Source organism: Jaculus jaculus, chromosome 7, assembly GCF_020740685.1.
Source record: "Jaculus jaculus isolate mJacJac1 chromosome 7, mJacJac1.mat.Y.cur, whole genome shotgun sequence".
Lineage (NCBI taxonomy): Eukaryota > Metazoa > Chordata > Mammalia > Rodentia > Dipodidae > Jaculus > Jaculus jaculus.
This window is the reverse complement of record NC_059108.1, coordinates 77,515,167-77,530,926: the sequence shown is the minus strand read 5'-3', so window position 1 is coordinate 77,530,926 and position 15,760 is coordinate 77,515,167.

The following is a 15,760-nucleotide window of genomic DNA, read 5'->3' as shown; positions in this document are numbered from 1 at the left end:
AGATGATTTCTGCAAGCAATGCTAACCTGACTGCAACAGTAATATTGGCACTGAGGAGTGGTGTCAATTTCTGCTAGACACCTGACCATGTGGCTTTGGCCTTTGGGAGTTCATTTTCAAAAGGAATGTGGAAGGATTTGAAACCTTGGCCTAAGAGATGCCTTACAGGGATGTAAGTACAGCTTGATTAACAAACTAGTACCCCACCTGGAATTATGGAGTGCTAGAAATGCAGGAAAGAGAGGGCCATTGAATTTGCAACATGGTCTTGTGTTTTGGAAATGACAACGAACAGTGCTGAGCACTCCTCTGTCACTTCTTGTAAGCACTATGATGCCTTCCGAGTCACCCCAAGGTCACTGCCATCTGAAAAGAGAAGCTTCTCTAGCCAAAAGTGAGAGTAGCATTAATATATGGCTATGAACATTAATAGAAGTGCTTACCAGGCAGTTTGGTGAGCATAGTGTGTATATACATACACACACACACACACACACACACACATACACACACACACACACAGATATATATTAATATGTTTAGCCATACACCAGCAGATGTTACACTCCAAGGGCTCATGACTTCCCCTGTCACAGATTTTCAGTATCAGGCATGTATTCCCTCCCTTGGAGTGGGTCTCCTGTCCAATTAAAGAGTGTTCAGTTTTCTCCATAGCAGACATGCCATTATTGCACCTGTTGGCTCATTTGGCCTGGCTGGCCAAATTTAAGGCTTGCAGTGTTCTTTTTTTTTTTTTTTTTTTTTTTTTTTTTTATCTCCACTGGTGATTTCTTTCTCATGCATGGAGGTGCATGCAGTGTAGCTTATTCCAGCTTTCTTTTAGTTGGTCTACAAAGAGGAGGTTTTCAGCTCAGATCCAGGAGGGTTTCTCAGTGACGTTGCAGCCCAAGTGTGTGGAGTCTTCAGCAGTAGTGTCTTACTCTCAATTCCTGGTGTGGAAACAACAGCCTTTACAATGGCCTGTGATTATTATTATTTTTTGGGGGGCAGGGGAAGATATTATCCCATCCCTGGCACTGAAAAATTCTAGTAGCAAATTATGTCTGCTAGGCATGCCATTGTCAAAATGGTAGGCTTCCATATGACTTATTCATACCCTCTTAATCTTGATTAGCCCTCCCCCCTTTCCTTTACTCAGTATTTTCCCCTTACACCATTCAGGCCTTTCTACCGGCAGTAATCTGTTCTACTTACATATATGTAATATCATCTTATTAAACCTGCTACCTCCCCCCACCCTTTCTTTTCCCTTTATATCCCCTTTCTAGTTTACTGGCCTTTGCGACTGAGTTTTATTTGAATTCACATACATTTTTAGCTAGGATCCACATATGAGAACATGTGGGGTTTGGCTTTGGGGGCCTGGGTTAGCTCACTAAGTATAATCCTTCCCAGATCTGTCCATATCCATGCAAATTTCATAATTTCAGTTTTATTTGCTACTGAATAGAACTCCATTGTATAAATATACCTCATTTTTATTATCCCTTCATCAGTTAAGGGACTTATAGGCTGGTTCTATTACCTAGATATTATGAATAGAACAGCGATAAACATGGTTGAGCAAGTGTCTCTAAGGTAGTGATACAAATCTTTAGGATACATGCCTAGGAGTGGTATAGCTGGGTCATATGGTAAATTTATATTTAGCAGTTTCAGGAACCTCAACAGTAATTTCCACAATGGCTGTACCATATTTCATTCCCACCAACAATGTATGAGGGTTTCTTGTTTTCCTCAGCCTTGCCAGCATTTATTGTCATGTCTTTTCTAGATGATGCACATCCTTACAGAAGAAAGATGGAATCTCAGAGTAGTTTTAATTTGTATATCACTGATGGTTAAGGATGTAAAACTTCTTTTTAGATGTTTATATGCCATCTGTATTTGCTCTTTTGATAACTCTTTTATTTATTCCATAGCCTATTTTTAATTCAGTTGTTTGATTTCTTATTATTTAGTTTTTGGAGTTCTTTATATACTTTAGGTATTAATCCTTTGTCAGATGTACAGCTGGCAAAGACTTTGCCCCCTTTTATAGGTTGCCTCTTTGCTCTATTCACAGAATCCTTTGCTTCACAAAAGCTTTGTAATATCATGAAGTACCAATGGTTGATTAGTGATTTTATTTCCTAACCAAATGGGATTATATTCAGAAACGTGTTGCTTATGCCAATGTGTTGAAGGGTTTTCCCTACCTTTTCCTCTAGCAGTTTCATAGATTCAGGTCGGATATTAAGGTTTGTGATCCATTTGGACTTAATTCTTGTTCACGAAGAGAGATAAGGTTCTATTTTCATCCTTCTACAGATACATATCCAGTTTTCCCAAAATTATTTGTTGAAGAGGCTGTCTTTTCTCCAATGAGTGTTTTTGACATTTTTGTCAAAGATCAAGTGGCTAAAGCTGCCCTGACTTGCAACTGGGTCCTCTATTCTGTTCCATTGATCTATATGTGCATTTTTTGTTACTATGGATCTGTAACGTAGAATAAAATCAGGTGTGGTCATACCACCAGCCTTATTTTTGTTGCTCAGAATTTTTTTAGATATTCAAGGGTTTTTTGAGCTTCCAGATGAATTTTGGGATTATTTTTTTCTATTTCTGTGAAGAATGCCTTCGGAATTTTGATGGGGATTGCATTACATGTGTAGATTGCTTTTGATAAGATTGCCATCTTCATAATATTGATTCTTCAAATCCAAGAACATGGGATGTCTTTCCATTTCCTAGTGTAGTTTTTGTCTCGAGTGTTTTGAAGTTTTCATTGCAGAGAACTTTCACTTCCTTGGTGAGGTTTATTCCAAGGTACTTTATTATTTTTGATGCAATTGCAAATGGGAATGATTCCCTGATTTCATCTTCAGCATTTTTGTTGTTAGCATGTAGGAAGGCTACTGATTTTGTGTGTTTATTTTGTATTCTGCTACATTGCTATACGTGTTTATCAGCTTGTGGTGGTTTAATTCAGGTGTCCCTCATATACTTAGGTTTTTTGAGTGCTAGGTTCCAACCTCATGGAGATTTGGGAGTCTTTTCTTCCTGAAGTCAGTGTATTCTTGGGGGTAGGCTTAGGGGCATTATAGCCAGTTTCCCCTTGCCAGTGTTTGGCACACTCTCCAGTTGCTATTATCCATTTTATGTTGCCCAAGAGATGATGGACACTCTCTACTCATGCAATTCTTTCCCCCCTACCATTATGGAGCTTCCCCTCAAATCTGTAAGTCAAAATCACCACCACCCCCACCCCCACCCCACAAGCTGCCTTTGGTCAGGTGGTTTCTGCCTGCAATCTGAACCTGACTGCAATATAGCTCTAACAGTTGCTGGTAGAGTCTTTAGGGTCCTTTATGTATAGAGTCATATCATCTGTAAATAATGATAGTTTGATCTCTTTCATTCCAATTTTTATCCTATCCCTTTTATGTGTGTCTCTTGCCTCATTGCTATGGCTAAGATTCCCAGTACTCTATTAAGCAAAAGTGTGGAGAGTGTAAACCCTGGTCTTGTTCCTGATTTTAGTGGGAAAGCTTCAAGTTTTTCTCCATTTAGTATTATGTTGGCTATATGCTTGTCATAAATAGCCTTTATTATGTTAAGACATTTTCCTTATATTCCCAGTTTCTGTAGTACTTTTTTTTTTAATTAATTAATTTATTTATTTGTGAGCGACAGACACAGAGAGAAAGACAGATAGAGGGAGAGAGAGAATGGGAGCGCCAGGGCTTCCAGCCTCTGCAAACGAACTCCAGACGTGTGCGCCCCCTTGTGCATCTGGCTAACGTGGGACCTGGGGAACCGAGCCTCGAACTGGGGTCCTTAGGCTTCACAGGCAAGTGCTTAACCGCTAAGCCATTTCTCCAGCCCTCTGTAGTACTTTTTATCATGAAAGAATGTTGAATTTTGTAAAATGCTTTTGCTGCATGTAATGAGATAATCATGTGATTTTTGTCCTTCAGTCTTTCATATAGCATATTATATTTATTGATTTGCATATTTGAACCATACCTGCATTTCTGGGGTAAAGCCTATGTGGTCAGGATGAATATCTTTCTGATATATTCTTATATTCCGTTTGCCAATATTTTGTTCAGAATTTTTGGATCTATGTTTATGAGAGATACTGGTCTATAATTTTCAGTTTTTGTTCTGTCTTTGTCTGGTTTTTGTATCAGGATGATGCTGGCTTCATAGAAGGAGTTTGGTAGAATTCATTCCTTTTCTATTTTATGGAAAAGTTTGAGAAGTAGTGGTGTTAGTTCTTCCATGAAGGTCTGGTAAAATTCACCAGTGAATCTATCTGGGCCTAGACTTTTTTTAGTTGGGAGATTTTTTTTTTTTTAATTCCTTGGGTCTCTGTATTGTTATAGGTCTATTTATGTGGTTAATATCATCATTTAATTTTGTTACATAATGTGAATAACAAACATCCACTTCTTTCAGATTTTCCAACTTAAAGTTCTTATAGTATGTCCCAATGATTTTGTGAATTTCTTTGGTATCTGTCATAATGTTGACTTTTTTATCTGTAATTTTGTTAACTTGTGTTTCTTCTCTCTTTTCTTTTCAGTTTTTCTGAGATTTTATCAATCTTGTTTATCCTTTTAAAGAATCAACTCTTTGTTTCATTGCATCCTTGGATTGTTTTTGCTTACTATTTAAGTAATTTCTCCCCTAATCTTTATTATTTCTTCCCATTTACTAATTTTTGGTTTCCCTTATTCTTCTGTTTCTGAGACCTTAAGTTTTGAGTTTAAGCATTGAGTTTTTTACCTTCAACCTTTCCAATTTATTAATATAGTACTTAAAGTTATAAATTTCCCACATAGAACCACCTTCACTGTGTCCCAAGGGTTTTGGTACATTGTGTTCTTATTTTCATTTGATTCTATGAATTTTTTGATTTCCTTCTTTATTTAATTTTTATTTTTATTACAATTTCTATGCTTACAGACAATAAACCATGGTATTTCCCTCTCCTCCCCAATTCTCTCCTTTATAATTCTGCTCTCTATCATATCCTCTCCCTTTCTCTATTAATCTCTCTTATAATTTGATGTCATCATCTTTTTTTTTCCTGTTATGAGGGTCTTGAGTACATATTGCTAGGCACTCCAAGGTCATGTATATCAAGGCCAATTTCTGTCTAGATAGTTGCATTATAAGGAGTAGTACCCTTCCTTTGGCTCTTACATTTTTTTCTGTCACCTCTTCCCCAATGGATCCTGAGCCTTGGAGGGTGTGATAGAGATGTTTCAGTGCTGGACACTCCTCCATCCCTTCTTCTCAGCATTAGGTAGCCTTTTGGGTCACCCAGTGGTCATAGCCTTCTGAAAAGAGAAACTTTTTGCTTACTGGGCAAGATGGCGACCACCTAACTGTGCCACACATCCCCGGGAAAGAAAGGCAAGACATTAAGGGCTCACTGGGTTTGTTAGGGGGAGCAATCTCCAATATATTGACAGTGGGAGGGCACAGAGGGAAAAAACAGGGAATCACTGATTCCCTCATGGGTGGGCAGGTAGCCCACACCTCCCCGCAAACAGCCTCCATACCACAGTCCCAGATTCTGGAAACTTCTGCACTTACTGTAGGAAAATGGTCCCAGGCCAACATACTTCCACTTGCCTCTCTGCACAGGGCCAATCTCCCTGCTAGCCCTGCCTGTGAGTGACCTTGGCCAGACTATGCTTGTTGGCCCATTGAAGCTCAGGCTCCATTGACCATTTTTTTTTTTTTTTTTTTTTGCCAAACCCACACCTCTGCCGATCCCTGCTTGTGCAAGCTTAGCCTGCGCAGCACATTTGCTTACTTACTACTCTGGCTGCCACCCATTCATGCATGAGTCCAGGCCCATTGCAACTTCCCACTTGAGCTCAGACTGCCTCTGTCTGTTGCTTATGTGCTAGCTCAGGTGCCAGGCCCTCAAAGTATGCCGCACTGGCCAAGCACCATGGTCCTGTTGCAGATCAGCTAGGACTGCTTCTGGGTCCTTATATGCTTGGTACCTTAGTGTCTCTCTTAGCGTGTGCGCAGGCAGCTTTGACACTGCAGCTTTGGCAAGTGAGAGCCAAAGCCCAGGCTGTTTGGCAACTGCCTCAGGTTGCTTCAGCTTCCCATTGGGCTTGAGCCTACATGCTCATACACTGTGATGGGCAGACCACAGCACAAAAGAAATAACATGAAAAATCAAATGCAAGAAAATCAGTTAGATCACCCAGTCCTACAATGAACATCTCTAATAAAAACATAGAAGAGTCATTAGGATCAGAACACCAATGAAGCTATGAGCAATGAGACACTGACCAAGCTACTGGTAGAACTTGCAGAAAAGCAACAAAGGACCAATAATTGTGTGGATGCTGCCATCACTATACTAGACCTAATAGATAAGAAAATGGGACGACTTCAAAGACAGTTAAGAGATATGAAGGAGAGTGAAAAGAAAGAGGAGCTCAATATCAGCTGATGATACAAAATGAAGACATAAAGAAATGCAAGGATGAATTCCAAGAAGCATTAAGAAAATCAAAAAATGATGTGGAAAAGGAGCTTGACAGAGGGATAGAAATTATGCATAGAAAAGTAGTAGAAAATTCAAACCTAATTGAACAACTCCAAAGCTCCCTAGAAGCTCTCAAGAACAGAGTCAGCCATGTGGAGGATAGAAACTCTGATTTAGAAGACAAGATGTAAGAAACAGTTCCCAAGTTCATAACTGTCAGTAAGTTCAAAAGTTTCTGTGAACAGAACATGAGGAGATTATGGGATACACTTAAACATCCTAATATCAGGACCATTGGAATACCAGAAGGAGAAGAAATTCAGACCAAATGCATGGAGAATTTATCTAACAAATTAATTGAACAAAACATCCCCAGTCTCTTAAAAGAAAGGCCCATCAAGATACAAGAAGCTAACAGAACTCCAAACAGGCTGGACCAAAGGAGAAATTCTCCAAGATATATTGTAATCAAGACTCTAAACCTTGACACCAAAGGGAAAAATTCTAAAAGCAACTAGGGAAAAACAGCACACCACTTTTAAATGTAACCCCATCAGAATTACTCCAGACTTCTCACTGGAAACCCTGAAAGCTCGAAGGGCCTGGATTGAAACAGTGCAAAGTCTAAAAAAGTATGGCTTCCAACCCAAATTACTCCACAGAGCAAAAGTATCCCTCATAATAGATGGTGAAAGAAAAACTTTCCATGACAAAACTCAGCTTTACAATTATATGAACACAAAACCAAACCTACAGAGAGTAATTCAGGAAATTCACCACAGAGAAGAAACAAATAATCAACCTCAAATGCCTACAAGAAGCAGATCACAATAACCAAATTCAGAGTAGGCACAATACCATCACAATATGACAGGGATTAAACCAAATCTCACAGGCATTACCCTAAATATTAGTGACCTTAAATCACCCATCAAGAGACACAAGCTAACAGGATGGATCAGAAAATTAGACCTCTTAATCTGTTGTCTTCAAGAAACACACCTCACCACTAAAGACAGACACCTCCTCAGGGTGAAGGGGTGGAAAACAATATTCCAAGCAAACAGAAAAAAGAAACAAGCAGGCATAGCTATATTAATATAAGATAAAATAGGCCTCAAACCAAAAATAATCAAAAAAGACAAAGAAGGCCACTTCCTACTTATCAAGGAAATGATACATTATAATCATAAATCTGCATGCACCAAACACAGAGGCACCACAGTTCATAAACCAAAACTTACTTGACAATACAACAGAAATAAGCGTCATAGTTGGGGACTTCAATACATCATTATCAGGAATAGACAGATCCTCCAAACAAAAACTCAACAGGGAAGTAAGAGAGCTCAACAAAACCATAGATCACTTAGACCTAATGGACATCTACAGAACTTTGCATCCCAAATCTACAGGCTACACATTCTTCTTAGCAGCCCATGGAACATTCTCTAAAATAGACCATATACTTGGTCACAAAGCCTGCCTCCACATATTTAGGAGGATTGACATAATTCCCTGCATGATATCAGATCACAATGCTATATTGCTAGTAATTAGCAACAAAAGAACCCCAATGGCACCTGGAAACAGAACAGCACACTTTTAAACAATAAAGGGATAGTGGATGAAATAAAAAATGAAATTGCAAAATTTCTAGAAATGAATGACAATGAGAATATATCATACCAAAACTTATGGGACACAACGAATGCAGTCCTCAGGGGAAAAATCAAAGCACTCAACACCTTCATTAAAAAGCCAGAGAGATCCCAAATCAATAACCTAACCATCCACCTAAAGGCACTGGAAAAGCAAGAAAAATCTATCCCAAAGAGCTCCAGAAGTAAAAAATCCAATTAAAATCGGAGCAGAAATTAATGAATTAGATACTAAGAAAACAATTAAGAAAATTGACAAAATGAAGAGCTGCTTCTTTGAAAAAATAAACAGGACTAGAACCCCCTGGCCAATTTGATCAAGCAAAAAGAAGTGATGCTTCAAATTAACAAAATTCAAAATGAAAAAAGGAGACATTACAACAGACATAAGTGAAATTGGGAGAATCATCAGGACTTATTTTAAAAACCTCTACTCCAAAAAACTGGATAATGTGGAGGAGATGGATAAATTCCTGGATGCATACAATCTTTCAAAACTAAACTCAGAGGAGATTAATCTCCTAAAAGAACCTATCACACTCATTGAGATTGAAAAATTAATAAACAACAAAAAAAACTCCCTAAAAAATGACTGCAGGGCCAGATGGCTTCTCAGCTGAATTCTATCAAACCTTCATGGAAGAACTCAAACCAATCTTCCTCAAACTGTGCCACAAAATTGGATAACAAGGAAAATCACCCAACTCCTTTTACAAAGCTAGTATCACCCTAATTCTAAAACCAGGCAGAGATGCCACAAGAAAGGAAAACTACAAGCCTATTTCCCTGATGAACTTAGATGCAAAGATCCTGAATAAAATCCTGGCCAATTGAATCCAGCAACACATCAAAAGCATTATCCACCTTGACCAAGTGGGATTCATCCCAGGAACACAGGGGTGGTTCAATATACAGAAATCTGTCAATGTAATACACAATATAAACAAGGTTAAACACAAAAACCACATGATCATTTCAATAGATGTAGAAAGGCCTTTGACAAAACACAACATCACTTCATGGTCAAAATATTGAATAGGCATGGATTGTCTATATCTCAACATAATACAGGGTATATATAATGCTCCTAAAGCCCAAATAATACTTAATGGGGAGAGACTGAAGGAAATCCCATTGAGATCAGGAACAAGACAAGCTTTCCTAAAAGAAAGACAGATTTCTTTCAGAGTACTTGATTTCCTACCAAATGTTGGTGGTAAGACCCTACTGCTGATGACACCTTATGTTGTTGACACGTAAAATGGAATGGCATGGCTGGAAGCTGGAAGAGAGTCAGTCCCAAGACAGTCAGCACGTCTTGTGCCAGAAGGTGCTACATGCACAACTGGGGGAAAATGACCAATATCTGTCCAAGAAATTCATGGTCTAACTTACTTAGGAGCAAATAACCTGTTGTGATGCTCACACAAGTGCAATAGTGGCACACAGCCATGGTGGGAAACCAACTGCTATTGATTCAGCTAACTAATCCCCTTAGTGGTACGATACCCATAGCTGGATCTAGGAAACAAGTCAGAACCATATCCAATTATAAGCCCACTCTCCATTAACAAGCTACCACCAATCGTGGGCTACAAGAGGTTCTACGTATATTAAATTCTCCATAAAAATGTAAGGGTTATACTGTTTATCTGGTGCTAACTTTCTGTTGGAGAATCTGCTTCTCTTTTTCAGATAGATGTAGATCCTAAGGAGATAGCCACCCCTTCATCCCTTAAAAGGGCACTGGCTGAAACTAACAACAATTGGTGAAACAAGCATGGGTACTGTTTTCATGGTGAACCAGGTACCAGCACAAGGGTGAAGGAGATCAACACAGAAAAATCAACTCCTACCAAATCAGAGAGCCAGAGACCTAGACGTCTCCAACACCTCATCACTGAAGCAGACCAAAAATGAGCCCAACATGGCTCAGGGAAATTTTGTGGAAGAGGGGGCAGAAAGAATGTCAGAGCCACATGTTGGGTCATGATATGGAGAGACATTAATCCTACCCATAACTGTGGGGTATGTCCAGAATTCATGACCCATATACCTCAACAAGGAGGGGTCAGGGGGAGGGGGTAGGTCATGGATGAGCCTAACAATGGTACCAACTGGACTGTATTTGCTGAGTACAAACCTAATAATTAATAAAAGACAACCTTAGAATAAATATTATTAATAAACTAAAAAAGTAAAAGAGACAAGCTTCTCTAACTAGAAGTGAGAGTAGCATTAATATATGAACATGAACATTAAATGTAGTACCTTCAGTGCTTCTTGGTGAGAATAACATATACATTTATCCAGACAAAAACAGGCTTTATACACTAAATCTCATGAGCTCCCCTGCCATAGGCTTTTGATTAGGTTTTTAGTACCAGGTATGCATTTCCTCCCATACAGCAGGCCTCCAGTCCAAATCCAGAGTAGTTGGTTTCCCCAGAGCAGACATGTCACTATTTCACTTGTCCAGTCATCTGTCCTGACTGACCAAACCTGAGGCATCCAGTGTCCACTGTTTTCACTGCTGATGATTTCTGTCTCCCAAAGCATTGCATACAGTGCAACTTTTTCCAGATTTCAATTGGATGCTCTACAGGGAGAAGGTTTTCTTCTCAGCACCAGCTTCATTTCTAAGTGATTTTGCCACTCAGGCATGTTAAATCTTCAGCAATAGGGTCTTACCATCTGTTCCTCAAGGGAAACCAAAGGCCTTAGAAATAGCCTGTAATAATTTGGAAGCAATCAGGACCTCCTTCCAACTCACTGGAAGGTATCCTATCCCTGGCATGAAAAATTGCTAGTAACAATCTATGGCTTCTGGATGTGCCATTATTCAAAAAGTAGATTTTCCTATGTCTTATTCAGAATATCTTGAATTTTATTTGACCCTGCCCCCAATCTTTCACACACTCTCTTCCCCTGGCCTTTCTTAGTACTTTCCCATCTCTGTAATCTGTTATTCTACTTACATATACAAAATACCATTCATTTAAGCCCTTCCTTCTCCTCCATGCCTTATATACTTTTTATAGTTTACAGGCCTCTGCTACTGATTTTTTGTTGCAGGTCACACATAAGTTTGTACATTTGTAGCTAGAATCCATATATGAGAGAGAACATGTGACATTTAGATTCCTGGGCCAGATTACCTCACAGGACAAGGTCTACCCATTTCCCTGCAAATTTCATTTTTCTTTCCCACTGAATAGAACTCCATTGTGTAAATATACCACTTGTTTATTATCCATTCATCTGTGGTGGGACATCTAAGCTAGTTCCATTTCCTACCTATTGTGGATAGAGCAGCAATAAACATGGTTTTGGAAGTATCACTAAGATAGTGAGAAGAGTCATTAGGATATATGCGTAGGAGTGCTGTAGCTGGTTTACATGGGAAATCTAGGTTTAACTGCCTCAAGAACCTCCACACAGTTTCCACAATGGCTGTGCCAGATTATATTCCCAACAACAGTGTCAAAAGTTTCCCCTTTTTTTGCATCTTGCCAAACTTTTTTTTAATTAAAAAATTTTTTTTAAATTTTATTTATTTATTTGAGAGTGACAGACAGAGAAAGAGGCAGAGAGAGGAGAGTGGGCATGCCAGGGCTTCTAGCCACTGCAAACGAACTCCAGACACATGCGCCCCCTTGTGTATCTGCCTTGCCAAACTTTATTGTCATTTGTTTTCTTGATGGTAGCCCTTCTGACAGGAGTGAGATGGAATCTCAAAGTACTTTAAATTTGCATTTCCCTGATGATGTAGAACATATTTTTTAGATATTTATATGCCATCTGTATTTTTTCTGATGAGAACTCTCTATTTACTTCCATAGACCATACTTTAGTTGGGTTGTTTGATTTCTTATTGTTCTGTTTTTTTGAGTTCTTTGTATATTCTGGATATTAATCCTTTGGTAGATGTGTAGCTGGCAAAGATTCTGTAGGTTGCCTCCTTGCTGTATTCCCAGTGTCCTTTGATGTACAAAAGCTTTGTGATTTCATGATATCCCTGTGGTTGATTAGTGGTTTTATTTCCTGAGCAATTGGGGTTATATTCAGAAAGTCATTGCCTATGCCAATATGTTGAAGGATTTCCCTTTTCTTTTCCGCTAATAATTTCAGAATTTCAGGTCTGACATTAAGGTCCCTGATCCTCTTGGACTTGATTCTTGTGCATGGAGAGAGACAATTATATATTTTCATCTTTCTACATCAGATATCCAGTTTTCCCAGCACCAGTTCTTCAAGAGGCTATCATTTTCCATTGAACATATTTGGCATTTTTATCAAAAATCAGATGGCTGTTGCTGCCTGGATTAATATCTGGGTCCTCTTCTGTTCCATTGATCTACATGTCTGTGTTTGTGCCAATACCATGCTGTTTTTGTTACTATGGCTTTGTATTATAGCTTAAAATCAGGGATGGTGTATCACCAGCCTTATTTTTGTTGCTCAAAATTGTTTTGGCTATTTAAGGTTTCTTTTGTGTTTCCAGGTGAGTTTTTGGATTGCTTTTCCTACTTCTGTGAAGATTGCCTTTAGAAATTAATGGGGATTGCAGTAAATGTGTAGATTGCTTTTGGTAAGATTGACATTTTCACAATATTGATTCTTCCAATCCAAGATCCTACTTGAATGTTTAAACATTCTCATTATAGGGATCCATCACGTCCTTGGTTAAGTTTATTCCAAAGTACTTTATTATTAGTGTTTTTTTGAGGCAATTATGAGTGAGAGAGATTCAGATTTCATCCTCCCCATGTTTGTTGTCAGTATATAGAAAAGCTACTGATATCTGTGTGTTTGTTTTGTATCCTGATACATTGCTAAAAGTGCTTATCAGTACTAACAATTTACTGGTAGTGTCTTTTAGCATCCTTTATGTATAAAATCATGTAATCTGCAAATAATGGTAACTTGATCTATTCCTTTCCAATTTGTATCCCTTTTATGAGTGCTTCTTTCTTTATTGCTATAGCTAAGACTTTTCATACTATATTAAGTATAAGTGGGGACAGTGGACACCTTTGTATTGTTCCTGAATTTAGTGTAAAAACTTTAAGCTTTTCCCCATTTAGCATTATGTTGGCTGTAGGTTTGTCATAAATAGCTTTTATTATGTTGAGGTATGTTCCTTCTATTCCCAGTTTCTACAATGCTTTTAAGATGAAGGGGTGTTGGATTTTGTTGAATGCCTTTCTGCATCTATTGAAACAATCATGTGATTTATCCTTCTATTAACTGATCATGTGATTTATCCTTCAGACCATTTATGTGAGGTATTACATTTATTTATTTACATATATTTAACAATCCCTGCTTCCCTAAGATAAAGCCAAATTGGTTGGGCAAAAAATCTTTCTGATACATTTTTTTTTTAAATTAATTTATTAGTTTTCTTTTCAGCAAACACAGACAGTTTGGTACCATTGTTTAGGCTCATCTATGATCTACCCCCTCCCATTGGACCCTACGTGTTGATGTAAATGGGTCGTGCATTGTGAAGTTAGCCCACAGTTATTGGTATGATAAATGTCTCTGCAAATCATGACCCAACATGTGACTCTGACATTCTTTCCACCCACTCTTCCGCAAAATTTCCCTGAGCCATGTTGGGTTCATTTTTGGTCTGCTTCAGTGCTGAGGTGTTGGGGGCCTCTGAGGCTCTGGCTCTCTGATTTGGTAGGAATTGATTTTTCTCTGTGTTGGTCTTCCTCCCCTTTGTGCTGGTATCCAATTCACAGGAAAACATCACCCTTGTTTGTTTTGCCAATTGTCCTCAGTTTCAGTTGGGCCCCTTTTGAGGTATGTTGGGGCAGTTCTCTCCTTAGAATCTGCATCTATCTGAAAAAGAGAAGCAGATTCTCCAACAGAGAGTAAGTTAGCACCCGTAAAATTGAGATAACACTTACTTTTTTGTTAGAGAGTTTGATAGGTGTAGGCTCTCTTGTACCCCATGATTAATGGTAGCTTGATATTGGAGAGTGGGCTTGTGTTTGGGTACGGTTCTGACTTGTTTCCCAGTTCCAGCTATGAGTCTAGTACCACTGAGGGGATAAGTTAGCCAATCAAGAGCAGTTGGTTCCTCACCATGACTGTGTGCCACTATTGCACTTGTGTGGGCATCACATCAGGTTATTTGTTGCTAATTAGGTTAGACAATGAGTTGCTTGGACAGATATTGGTCATTTCCCCCAGTCACCCACGTAGCACCTTCTGGCACTAGACATGCTGACTGTCTGGCGACTGACTCTCTCCTGGCTTTCAGCCATGCTGTTCCATTTTACACATCAGCTGCATATGGAGTCTTCAGCAATAGGGTCCTACCACTGGCCTTTGGTGGGTCATCAAGTACTCTGACAGAAGTCTGTCATAGTTTTGGGAAACCTTGTAGGTTTCTCTGATCAAAAGCTCATTGTGGATGGTAGGCCCAAGCTAGAAGTGGGGGTTACAGGTCAGTGTCAACTATTAAATTGAGGAAAAAGATAACTAATATACAAGAGTTAGAAAGGAGAGAGAGAGAGTGGAGAGGGGGAGAGGGAGGGAGGGAATATGTAGAAGATTTAGGTTAGTCTTGATCCTACCCACTCCAGTGTCTTGTGGTTCAGGTGTTTCCTGTAAGGGTCTAGTGAAGGTTCAGCCATTTGGTCTGTCTTTTAGGAAGTAGAATGTTATGGTACCATTGCCGTTTGGGTCCAGATTATCTGATACATTCTTATATTATGTTTACCAACATTTTTTCAGAATTTTTGCATCTATGTTCATGAGGGAGATTGGTCTGTAATTTTCCTTTCTTTTTCTGACTTTGTCTGGTTTTAGTATCAGGGTGATGCTGGCTTCATAGAAAGAGTTTGGTAGAATTCCTTCCTTTTCTAGTTCATGAAAAAGTTTGAGAAGTAGTGGTGTTAGTTATTCCATGAAGGTTGGTAAAATTCACCAGTGAATCAATCTGGGCCTGGAAATTTTTTAGTTGGGAGACTTTTTATAACTTCTTGTATCTCTTTACTTGTTATAAGTCTGTTTTAATCATTTATCTCATCTTGATTTACTTTTGGTAGGTCATATGAGTCAAGGAAATCATCCATTTCTTTCCGTTTCAAACATAGAGGCATATATATTCTTAAAATATGTCCTTATGATTTTTTGAATTTCTTGTTATCTGTTGTAATGTTGCCTTTTTCATCTCTAATTTTATTGATTTTTGTCTCTTCTCTCTTTTTTTTGGTCATATTTCCTAAAGGTTTATCAATCTTGTTTATCCTTTCAAAGAACCAACTTTTACTTTCCTTGATTCTTTGGATTTTTGTCTTGGTTTCTATTTCATTAATTTCTGCCCTAATCTTTGTTACTTCTTTATGTTTACTGATTTATGACTTGCCTTGTTCTTTTTCCAAGGCCTTAAAGTGAAGCATTAAATTGTTTACTTGTGAACTCTCTAATTTTTTTTTAATTTTTTTTAAAACTTTTTTTTTTAAATTTTATTTATTTATTTGAGAGCGACAGACACAGAGAGAAAGACAGGTAGAGGGGGAGAGAGAGAATGGGTGCGCCAGGGCTTCCAGCC